This window comes from Plecotus auritus (assembly GCF_963455305.1).
Source record: "Plecotus auritus genome assembly, chromosome: 11".
Classification (NCBI taxonomy): Eukaryota; Metazoa; Chordata; class Mammalia; order Chiroptera; family Vespertilionidae; genus Plecotus; species Plecotus auritus.
The window spans coordinates 35,856,146-35,869,129 of NC_137777.1; the positions used below are offsets into that span (position 1 = coordinate 35,856,146).

The 12,984-nt window shown below is 35.0% G+C and overlaps 1 long non-coding RNA gene across 1 annotated transcript in view; it reads right to left on the reverse strand.

The window, feature by feature from the left end:
- Nucleotides 1-5,430: 5,430 nt before the first annotated feature.
- LOC308236977 overlaps nt 5,431-12,984 on the reverse strand; it is a 354,070-nt gene continuing 346,516 nt past the window's right edge. Inside the window, exon 3 of the long non-coding RNA XR_013959392.1 lies at nt 5,431-5,508. This is a non-coding gene — a long non-coding RNA (uncharacterized lncRNA). The remainder of the gene's footprint in view (nt 5,509-12,984) is intronic.

The following is a 12,984-nucleotide window of genomic DNA, read 5'->3' on the forward strand; positions in this document are numbered from 1 at the left end:
TTGATTTGCATTTCCCTAATAATACATGGTTTTGAACATCTTTCCAGGGATATAATGCCCATTTCGACATTTTCATTGTGAATGTTTATTTAAATCCCTTGCTCATTTTTTAAAAAGAGTACTTTCTATATTCCAGATAATAGACCTTATCAGATTTAAGATTTGCACATATTTTTTCCTAGTCTACAAATTGTCTTCAGGTTCTTGCCCTAGCTGGTCTGGCTCACTGGATAGAGCATCGGCCTTCGGACTCAAGGGTCCCGGGTTCAGTCCCAGGTTCCATCACAGTCAAAGGCACATGCTTGGGTTACGGGCTCAATCCCTAGTAGGAGTCGTGCAAGAAGCAGCCAATCAATGATTCTCATCATTGATGTTTCTAACTCTCCTTCTCCTTTCCTCTCTGAAATCAATAAAAATATATTAAAGTATTTTAAAAATTTGTCTTCAGGTTCTTGATAGTATTATTTGATGTACAAGTTTTTAATTCGGATGAAGTCCAATTTGTCTACTTTTTCTTTTGTTGCTTTTAGAGTCATATTTAAGAAACCATTTCCTAGTCCAAAGTCATGAGGATTTTCACCTATGTTTCCTTTCAAGACTTTTATAATTTTAGCTCTTACGTTTAAGTAAGATACATTTTGAGTTAACTTTTGTATATACTATGAGGCAGGCATCCAAATTCTTTCTTTTGAATGTGAATATACAACTATCACAGTACCATTTGTTCAGAAAAACTATTTTTTCCTCATTGAATGGCCTTGGAGCTCTTGTCAAAAGTTAACTGACCAAAAATACTTGGCTTTATTTGTGGACTCTCAATTTAATTCCATTCCATTGATCTATCTTTATATCAATAGCAACATGTTTTGATTATGTTAGCTTTGTTGTTAGTTTTGAAATAAGAACATGTGAGTCCTTCAGGTTTTTTTTTTCTATTTTTAAAAATTATTTGGCATACCTTCCAATTCAATATGAATTTTATTATCAGCTTGTCCATTTCTGAAAATGGTGGTTGGAATTTTGATAGGGATTGCATTGAGTCCATAGATCAATTTGGAGAATATTGCCATCTTAACACTATTAAGTCTCTCAATCATGATGTCTTTCCACTTATTTACTAGTAGGTGTTCTTTATTTTCAAAAAATAATTTGCAGTTTTTGATGTATATGTCTTAAATTTGATTAAATTTATTTCTAAGTATTTTTTATTTTACTGTAAATTGAATTGTTTTCTTTATTTTAAGATATTTCTCTGCTAGTACATAGACATATAGCTGGTTTTTGTGTGTTGATATTACATCTAACAACTTTGCTGAGTTAATGTTTCATATCTAATCTGTGAATAGATTTAGCTTTATTTTTTTCTCTCCCATATATATGTCTTTTACTTCTTTTTCTTGCTTAGTTGCCTTTGCTAGAACTTTCTGTATAGTGTTGAATAAAAGTGATGAGAGAGTGTGTGTTGGGGCATACCTCCAACAAGGCCAGGAAGTTCATAATTGTGTTATAGCCTTTACTTTCTTCTTTCACTGAGTCTGAGGGTCAGCCAGATATGAGACTTAGGGCCTTTTCAGATCTTTTCTGGGCATACAGATGGCTTTCTAGATTTCCAGAAATATGTCAGAGCTTTTCATATTCCTTTTCCTCTAAGCTGCTCATTCCCCAGCCTTTCTAGGCATCTAGTTACTTTGTTGTTATACATACCTTCTCTTATCCATTGACCTTGGCAGCAGAAACTAACACATTTTTCTTTAAATATTTTCAACCAATGCCCCACCTCAGCACTAGAAGACTTCAGAGTTAGGTGAGATAAAGAAAACTCTTGATCCAGTCTTCCAGCAAGCCCCCAGCTTGTTAAAACAGACTATATCTATTCTTTGAGAATAAGGTTCATCTGCTATTCCCTGGTATGAGCATCTAAGCTGGCTGTGGGCTGTGGCTCAAGGCCACTGCCAAGCAATGTGTGAGAGATATGACCAGAGTGAATGAAAATGCCAGAAAGCTATCTTACCAAGATTCATTTTCTTGCTTTTCCCCTCCTAGTTGTTTCCTTGTATGCTGAAAGCTTTTGGTTAATTTCCAGAGTTTAAATAAAGTTGATTCTGATATTTTTTGTTAGTTTATGCATTTCTTTTGTGGAAGAATGGGCTTTCTAAATTTCCTACTTTGTCATTTTTTATGTCACTCAAATTTGATGATTTTTAAAAAATAATGTTTTTATTGATTTTAGAGAGGAAAGGAGAGAGATAGAGAGATAGAAAGATCAAGGAAAGAGAAACAGCCATTGGCTGCCTCCTGCCTGCCTGCTACTACTGAGCATCGAGCCAGCAACCCGGTATGTGTCCTGACCATGAATCAAACCAGTAACCTCTTGGTTCATGGGTTGATACTAAATCACTGACCCACACTTGCTGGGATCAATTTGATGATTTTTGACAAGTTTATAAAATTGTGTATCCCCCACTATAAGATAAATGTGGTGAAAGTGAGTCAGAGCCAGTGTCTCATTCTAACTCATTCCATCATAACCCTAACCTTTTCATAAAATATGTAGTAGTAAGAAGTGCATAAATGATAAGTATTAAAGAGCAAAAAAAATGAGCAAACATAATAGTTTGGAAAATAGTGCCCAGGAGAATTATGTAAAGGTCATAGAATATGAATAAATATTAATGCACTTATCATGCAAAATTGGAAGAAATGTGCTGTTACAACTGAAATATTATTCAAAGACAAGCATTATAATTAAGGGTTTCCTTTTCCCATGGCAGTGGTAGAGAAATACAGGTTTATTCTCAGCCTTTAGCCACTTCGTAATCATTTTAAAAATTCAAATGTAATTCTTGTTGCAACAGTGCTTAAAGACAGTGAATAGTTAGTTAATTCCTCAAAAGCATAACACTCTATCTGTTAAACACTCATATTTGTGCCTAGCATGTTCAAAACTGCTGTAGCATTAATTAACTGTTTTAACCGTCAGAAACTTACAGCTAACCAAAAACAAAGTCAATTTGTCTCCTCTCAGGGAAACTAGACATTTTTGAATGATCTATAGACACCAACCATCTACATTTGGGTCAAATTTTCTTCTGCCTCTTCAAGTTTATATTGCATTATCCTAACTCATTTGATTAATTTGGGGTACTATTTTGAATTTGAGAACTAGTATCAATGTGGACCCAAGATAGCTACTTGATTCAGCATTTATAACACTGATATTTATTCCAAGCTCCTATAATAAGTAAAATTGGCAATTATTTAGAGAAGCAGCGTGGTTCTGATCCATGTGTCGCAGAGAAGTGACTGTCTCAGGTTTACTCTCCCAAAGTGCTTCCTAAAATAAGATTGGATTGAGAAATCAGATACATTCTAAGTATATGTTTTCTCTAGTTTGCTTTGCATTTTAAATCTTGCTTGTAGCAAAAGTACATTAAATTAATTTATTTGGGCTACAAGGGAAAAAATGAAAATGGCAAAAACTTTTAAGAATGATGTAGTTAACTTTAATTTTTTTTAATGAATGAACAAGTCAAGAATAAATGGGAAATTCAGAAAAAGTATTAACTGATTGGGTTAAAGTTAAAGAATTGCTTAGTTTTCCATAGACAAATAAATGGAATAAATATTAAAATAATGCACATGAAGTGTTTTTCAAAATTTGCAAATTCATTAAGTGAAATGCCAATATAAACTGGGTCATGGATAAAAGAGCATTAAGAAAGTCATATTAATATTCATATCAAAATATACCTTGCCATGTAAAAACTGACTCTGAGGAGCTATAAATATATAAGGTACACTTATACAAATTATTTCTATAACATAAAAATATGATAAACAGTAGAGCAGATGAATTAATGTTTGGTAGTGACAGCAAGAGGCTCTTTTTCCTATACTCCAAGTATAAAAATTTTAACCTTTTGATGGTATAAGCAGAGTTTTGTTATTTTCATATCCTCCAAAAAGTATGCATATTATCAGGCAAATAATGGCTTCTCAGTAAAGAAAGGCTTATTGAATATTCACATGGACTCATTTATATGTGGAAACTAATGAACAAAATAAACTGACAAACAAAATAGATCCAGAGGCATGGATACATGTAACAGACTGGCAGATTTCAGAGGGGAGGGGGTTGGGGGAGGGACAGGAAAAGTTTAACCAAAGAACATATATGCATATATGCATAAGCCCATGAACACAGACAATAATGTGGTGAAGGCCTGGGATGGGGTGGGGGCTGGGTAGAGGGGGGCAAAGTGGGGGAAAATGGGGGAGGATATCTGTAATACTGTTAACAATAAAAAAATAAAATAGAAGCTAAATTCAGATTAAAGTTCTTAATTATTTCTTACATCATTAATATCACCATTTTCTGCTATTACTATCATTAGCATTATTAGTATTTTGGTTAGTATGGAAGAGGACAACTAGCATTAATAAATCTCTATGAGAAAAATATTTTAAGTTTAAACCAGAAGAAAATATGTTTTAGAAATACTCATATAGCACATTATTTCTAAAACACACATCCAATATTTTCAAGTGGGTACAGTCACAGACATCAAACCACTTTTTACCACACTGTGATGTTTCCTGCTTCCGTGACTTTGCTCATAGACTTCTTTTGACAGAAAGTGTTTTCCTCAATTCTTTGCCCAGTCAATTGTTATGCCTCTTTCAAGACTAAGTTCAACTTTCATCTGATCTAGGAAACCTTGCCTTATTGTTCAGATTGAGTTAAGTGCTCCTCTTCTATACTCTTATATCAGGTTTTGTCTGTCTTGCCAATAACTTTAAAGTGCTTTAAGAAAAGCAATGATGTACTAATATTTTTTTTCGTGTGCCTCTCCTAGTCCTTGGAACAAGGTAGACACTCTATCACTATTTGTTAAAGAACTTGAAAGAGTTATGTTTAAAAAAGAAATCACAACTCTCTTTTATAATTAGTTATTTTCATAGTAGACCTCATAATATATTTGATAATAAAGGTAATATCACCTCTGACAAAATATTATTTATTCATGTGTTATTGTTTTGACTTTTTGTCACTTCAAGAAATGTCCAAACCTTCCAGTCCATAAAAAGGTGTTAGGTGGAGTGAATTTAGCATTTGTCTTTTCTCCGAGAAAATACCCTCAAGTTGCAAAGAAAATATGAAACAGAAATGCACTTTTGATCTCCAGTCAAACTAAGAGATAGCTAAAATTTTGAACCATAAAATCAGAATAAGGACTTCCAAACAGAGAAAATTAACGTTTTAAGAACATAAAGAGAGGAGACTTATTACAACGTGTCCCAGAGACAGCTCGCACAGCATACTTCTCCAGGGCAATGCTCAAAACCGGAAGTCTCATTATGACTAGAGAATTACCTTCAAGAGCTGGTAAGCATACCTGGACTTGGTTTGGTCCTGAGAAGAAATTAAGAGTCACACAGACAGGCCATATGTGCAGGCAAACATCTGTCAAAGAGGTTGGGCTGAGTCATCTCCACATTGTGAGTAGCCTAAAAAAAAAATCATTACATCATCATTTTATGTCATGAGAAGAATCTCGGCTAGCCTAAAATATGGCCATCAGCTTCTCTGACATAAATCTCCTAAAAATAGCTGGACAGGAAGAAATGATAGCTCTCAATAATTAGCAAGAATAAAAAAGAATAGAATTTATAGAGAGATAATAAACATATGCACATACAAATAACCAGAGCAAGGAAGAAAAAACAAATGGCAAACAAAAAACATTTAACAGAAAAAAAAAGTTTGCCATACACATATGAAAACTCTGATCAAACATTTTCCCAGGAATTAAAAAAATTGAGGACAAATATGTGATACCTTAATCAATAAAGAAATTTTAAAAAAATTTAGTAGAGTAAGTATGTTTATAATAGAAAGGCACAAAACAAGTTACAAACGTTCAGAAAAAAATGACAATTAGTAGAATATAAAATACTAATTAGTAGAAATCAAAAGTAAAAGAATATCATTGCTGACATGTACACATAAGGAACTGTTTGACATTGAAATTGGGACTCAAAAGAACGGTTGGCCCAGAAAGAAACTCACTACAGACGGATTCATTTGCCTCTCAGCATAACCATTATTGCTTGTCTCATTTTCGGTTCTTATAAGTGTATTTCTAGTATCACATGATCTCACTCATTTAGGGGAAATAATGAACAACATAAACTGATGAACAAAAACAGATCCGGAGACAGGGAAGCATCGATCAGACTGTCAAACCTCAGAGGGAAGGTAGGGGAGGGTGGGGGTAAGGGGGAGAGATCAACCAAAGGACTTGTATGCATGCATATAAGCCTAACCAGTGGTCACGGACAACCGGGGGGGGGGGGGGCATGCGTGGGGAGGGGTTTGGGATGGGAATGGGGGGATGAGGACAAATATGTGATACCTTAATCAATTAAGAAATTTTAAAAAAAAGTAAAAGAAAAATAACTTAATATAGAAATAAACATCCTTCATACATAAAACTAGCCACTTTGAAAATATAATGGAAGAAAAGTCAACAATTTCAGTGGTTGCAACATGTATGAAACATTTAGGACAGATGTAAGAAAAAATATTTGTGATCTTAAAAAACAATCGGTAAAATGTTACTATGGGGCCCAAAAGGAGATTTAAACAAATGCACCGTCGTATTTTTTTGAAATACTAATCATTATATGTCATATTCACATTAACATATATATGTCAATTCTGCCTACGTTAATATATAAATTTACATGACTACTAAGAAGAAACAGCATATTTTTAATCAGACAAACTACTTCTTAAATTTATGTAGAAAATTTTAACTAGCAATAATAACAAAAAATTCTGAAGAGTTATGAGAAATGATTTGCCCTAATAGATACCAAAATGTCATAAAGTAATAACATTTAAAATAGTTTTGCACTGCACATGAATATACAAATCAATGGAACAGAATAGGAAATATAAAATGCACCCAAATGCATTAAACAATTTATGTTATAATATATATTTCAAAACAAGAAAGCAATATTATTTTTTAAATGGCAGAAAGGTAACAGAACAGCGTAGCTGCTTGGGAAAACAAACAAGAATCTGGATCTTAACTACTTTTCATTCAGATATGAATTCCAGTTTGATCAGAGACATGTTTAAAAATAAGAATGAAGCTATAAACAATTTTTAAATTGATTTTTTAAACTCCAGGAAAGTGAAAGCTTTTCTTTCTTTACTTCCTAAGTGTGTTTTTATTGATTTCAGAGAGAGGAAGGGAAAGGAAGAGAGAGATAGGAACATCAATGATGAAAGAGAATCATCAATCGGCTGCTAAGGCTTTCCTAAGTATGCAATAAATCTTGAAGTCATTAAAAGAAATGATTGAAAAGATAAAATACATAAAAATAATTCCTTCATGATTCAAAATAAATAAAGGCAGAAGACAACTACTAATCTGAGAAAGATTACAACTTCTAGAATATCAACGTGCCAGGCCTTAACATAGAAATGATTCCTACAAATCCACAAATAAGATCTGATGATACAATAGAGAGATGAGCAAAAGATAAGAAAAATGGTTTGTGGAAAAGGAAAATGCTGAACTAACAATTCAGACTAAAATTACAGTCAGATACTGTTTTCACTTTAGAATGGCAAAGATGCCATTGCACATTGGCACACTCCATGATGTGCTGTGTTGGCAAGGGTATGGGGGAAACAGACACTCTCACACAGTACTGGTGGGAATGCAAATAATGCAATCCTCTAAAAAGATAAATTTGGCAATAAAAGTTAAAAATACAGAGATTTTTAACACTCAGGGTTTCTATTTCTAAAAGTATCCAATTGAAAACTCATAGATGTACAACTGGACATGTAAGATGTTATACATGGTCAATGACTTGCTATGCCTTAAGTGTATAATTTCACAGAAGATGTGTCAAATCCATTTGTTATACCCATTTATTAGAGAAATATTCATCCTTTTAAAAAATAATGAATAAGTATTCATAAACTAATACAAAAGCTGCAAAAATGAAGTGGAAAAAAACTATGATGTTAAATGATATATTTGGTAAGCTGTAATTTGCATTTAAAAAGGGAATAATGTATATAAAGTGTGTTTACTCATATTTACATAGAATATTTCTGAAAAAATATTCACGGGTGCAACAACAATGGTTATTTCTTCCAAAAGAAACCTGAAGGCTGGGAGACAGGGCAGTGAAAGAACTCCCTCTCACAAAATAATTTTTACATTTTGAATTTTATACAATGGGTTTATTTATTTAGTTTTCTTAAAGAAGGAAAAGGATAGTGTAGGTAGTAGCATAGCAAGTGGAAACAACATTAAGTGCAAGTTAGGAGCCAGACCACTTAGACCAATTTAGACCAATCCAAACTCTGCCACTTCCTGGGTGAGTGACTTTGGGCAAAGTATTCTTAGGTCTGCATGGCCTATTCTCCTCATCTTCACAATGGGCCTAATAATCCCACCTGCCCAATAAGGCGAAAGTGCTTAATACATGTAAGGCAATTAGAAGAGTGACATAGGAAAGTACTTGATTAGTGTTTTGTTTTGCTTTGATTAAAATAATGAAGTAAAACACAAACACAGACATTGCAGGTATCTGTAATAAAGCAGAGCCAATTGGACTCAGAGTACTGGAAGAGCTTAGAAAAAGAGACCACAGGAAAATTGGATTCAAGACCAGGATTGAATGTCTAGGACAGCACCCACCGAACTGAGAGAGAGAGGTCAGATATTTATCACCTTAGCATTTGTCAACTTGGTCCCGCAGTTGCTGGACATGAACCACTACCACCACTAGAGGATGTGAACATAATCTAGAGTTTAGGAAGAAAACAATTATTAGCTGAGGAGCAGAAAAACACACAAGGTCATCTAGCTCTGATGATCGCAAAATGCATAAGCCAGGTAGAGCTGACCAGAATGCACTACAGACATAAAAGCAGGAGAGAGACTGAGCTTTCGGGGAGACAGAGAACACACTAGGAGTGTCCTGGACCAGGAACTAGCCTTAGAAATGGACATTTCATGAGCTCAGCCTCTGGGATCAGCCGTTCTTGGATTGAGCTAAGAATTGAGACAACTTTTGGCTAAGTTACTGAGCAGAGAAGAGATAGATCTTTCAGGCCACCTAGACTTGTCTTCCTCTGATATTGTAATTTCATATATTTTATACACTGAGTGGCCAGATTATTATGATCTCTGAATGCATAATAATCTGGCCACTCAATGTGTGTGTGTGTGTGTGTGTGTGTGTGTGTGTGTGTGTGTGTGTGTGTATTAGAGGCCCGGTGCATGAATTCGTGCATGGGCGGGGTCCGACCAGCCTGGCCAGGGGGAGGGGACATGGGCAGTTGGCTGGCCTGCCTGCTGGTTGAAATCCTGGTCAAGGGGACAATTTACATATTAGCCTTTTATTATATAGGATATACACTGAGTGGCCAGATTATTATGCATTCAGAGATCACAATAATCTGGCCACTCAGTGTACGTTCTTCTTCAAAAAAAAAACAACAACTACAGAATCTGGTGCAAATCAGGGTAGGAAGTTTTCTGGGTATGATCACCTCTCACTTACCTTAATATATCTGTCTAATTGGTGAGTGGCGATGGTAAGGTCACATTAAAAAATTTGGTAGAGTTTAGGTTTCATTTTGCTATTTCTAGAGATAACTGGAAAGGTGTAGAGTGCACCTCTTTTCATCACTGGAGATGATCAATTTAATAGGTTCCATTACTTTGTATAATTGCACAATTCAAATTGAAAGTAGGTCTTCCTCTTTAGGCAAGAGTTTTAAAAAAATGAAACCTTCTGAATCCCTCATGCATATACAGATTCAAGTAAGATTTGTTGAATAACTATTATGAGCAAATACAAAAGTATTTTCTCACAAGCTCCCTTATAGAAAAGAAAATGCAGAAGATGGGGCATACATTCAACTCAGTGGTCTTGCTTTGAATTGATCTTAGGTTGTTCCAAAATTTCTTCTTAATGGCTTTCCCCGCTATGCATGAAAAGGATGGATTCCTAACACCTTCTTATTTATATTCTACCACTCCCAATTCCTGACACATTTTCACACTAAAGTACAGTGTTGTTTTTTGTTTGTTTGTTTCTTTTTAGCTCTTGGACCTAACTCTTAAACAGTTTTTACTCGGTTCCTTTGAAATTACAAAAAAAAAATTTGTTTGTTGAAGTTTCAATTTTGCACTAGCCTCTCTGATTTCCTTACCCTAAATCAATGTTGTCACTCACCTATTGCATCAAATAACCTATTTTTGTAAACAAAGTCAGAGGCAGGTAGACATCTCTGTATGGGGATAAAATCATGCATAAGAACGAAAAGAACCATTTAGATGTTCTCAGTTAGCATAGAGTAATAAGAAAATAAGTTTACATCTTTAATCTTCTAGCCAGTTATATGCTCTGCCTTTAGAATACAGTCTACTTCGACTATTCAGCAAATATCTGAGTCAGCAAATTAAAGCTCTTGGTTTCTAATCAGTGGTTGTGTTTATGTTTTTGGCATTTTTTGTGTATGTATATGGTGTTACTGGTGTGTGACTTTGGAGATCTATAAAGAGTTCTATATGATTATTATAGAAATTGCTGTTCAAAGATTTCTTAATCTGGGATGAAGTGGTTATGAATAAGGATGTACAAGTCACTATCAATATTCTTCAAGCTGGTCCATGCCTGTTTATCCTTTTGCTGTATGTGATGACATGCATTGCAGTCTATGTGAAAATGCTCCATCCGCCAGTAAGAAAAAGCTTAATAATTTATTTGCACTCCATCTTCCTCTAGACAAGTGCATGCCATGTAGTTGCTGAATTGTGTAACCAGCTTTCAGAGCAGGCACATGGCCAGCTGCAAATGGCTATTTCTGACATCTTTCAATTTTTCATGGTATTGCTATCTAGCCCCTGAATGCCTATTCTGCATTTTCAAAACAAAACAGAAGTTAGGAATCGATGTGTGTTGTTAGGAGGAAATGTCATGACCTTGATTATAACTGTCGTTCTTGAAGGGAAAATTATAGATATGAAAATTTTCAGGGTCAGATCCAACACATAGTACATCTAATTTAGAAGGACATTCCCTGTGCTGTGGGCAAGTTCTCAGAGCCTTCAAACCAAATTGAGAGGGAACCCTTCAGTCATTTCTTGTGCTGTAGTCAAAATTCTTTTCTTTTATGCTGGTATCATATACTGGGGGGATCCCTTAGCAGATGAAGGAAATATGTATTCATTAAAGAACCTAAATTAATCTGACACTGAAGAAAAGCTAAGAAAATTATTGAACTTGTAAAAAATTTCCTTTTGTCCTGATTTATTCATGCATTCATTTTTTACTAACTCTGCTTCCATCTACAAACCAACGGGAACTTATTAATGTGATGAGCTTTTACTCTAGAATGGAATACAAAGTAAACTAAGAAAAACTTACCTATTGGATATTAGTTTGGAAGATAATCAAAGAACCTCACCTGAGTCCTCTTTACTGTAGTCTCAGGGCATAGCCTCCAAGGCCCACATTGTAGAAAGATCCTGACATGCCTCCATATTTTCCTATAGTCATCTTTACCTGCCTTTTGCTCTCCTGAATCAATAAACTCCCAAAGACTAAGTGCATACAACACCTGCCTGTGGGAAATCCAACAGAGCCTCTGGAAAGAAAAATCAGAAGGAAGCCAAAAGAATCGCTGTAAGCATACAGAGTTACTTCATGGACTGTTCTGATTAGTGTCACTTGGTTTTATGCAGACTCATGGCTGAGACTTTTTTCCATGGCTCAAAGGAATTGTTTGGCAGAATGAAATTGCGTTCTCTCCTCAACCTATTTTCTGCAGAGATTTTGCGCTTTGACTAATGGTAATATCATGACACACTGAGAAGAATGATGTTTAAAACTCCTCTACGGTGTCTGTGCAGAATACTAAAAGACCAGAGAGTTAGTGTGTTTATGAGCTGAAACATAATTCTTTTTTTATATTTTATTGATTTTCACAGAGACGAAGGGAGAGGGATAGAAAGTTAGAAACATCGATGAGAGAGAAACATCTATCAGCTGCCTCCTGCACACCTCCTACTGGGGATGTGCCCACAACCAAGGTACATGCCCTTGACCGGAATCGAACTTGGGACCCTTCAGTCCACAGGCCGATGCTCTATCCACTGAGGCAAACTGGTTAGGGCAGAAACATAATTCTTAAGCTTTTGTAGTCAGTTTAAGGAAACATCAGAATCCTATTTTTGTATGTAGAATCACTTTATGTCAATCACCTTGGGATGACATCTCAATGTCCTTTTGAGAATCAAATCCTTCAAATGTGGCTTGACATGTGTCTCTTGTGGTCAGTTGTGCAACCTTCATAGGAATTTTCCATCATAAGTGATGTTCCTTCTAAAATATGGTGCTGTGTGTTTATATTCTACACAACATTTGCCTCTTCTTGGTCATTATATTGAAAGAGAAGAAAAAATAGCTCTAGCACCCTGAAAGACACTGGCTAATCTATGGCAATGCACTCCATGCTTGATCAGTTATAGTCAATCTTCTAGACCACTTGGGTACTTGATGGGAGCCTAGTAGAGCATGGAGCCATCCTGTATGTATTCATTAGGGAAAGTGATTCTAAACAATTGAATTTTTTACAATTGGTATTGAGAGAACACAGGCAGAATGCACATTGTAAACCCACCTATTGTTTGGGTGCTGCTGTCAGCAAAGACTTTAATAAGCTATGAATGGTTCAGAAAATGCCATCAACCCAATGTGGAAAGAGGAATATGCAGAAGAGAAGAAGGATGCAAAGGTGGAAGAGAAAGAATGGAGGCAAATTCAAACTACTGAAATAGCATAAGTGAAGTGTTTCAGTTTGAAAGGTGAAAACTTATGCCTATCCATGCTTCTGTGTCTTTGGATCTATTTTATTCATCAGTTTATTTTGTCCATTAG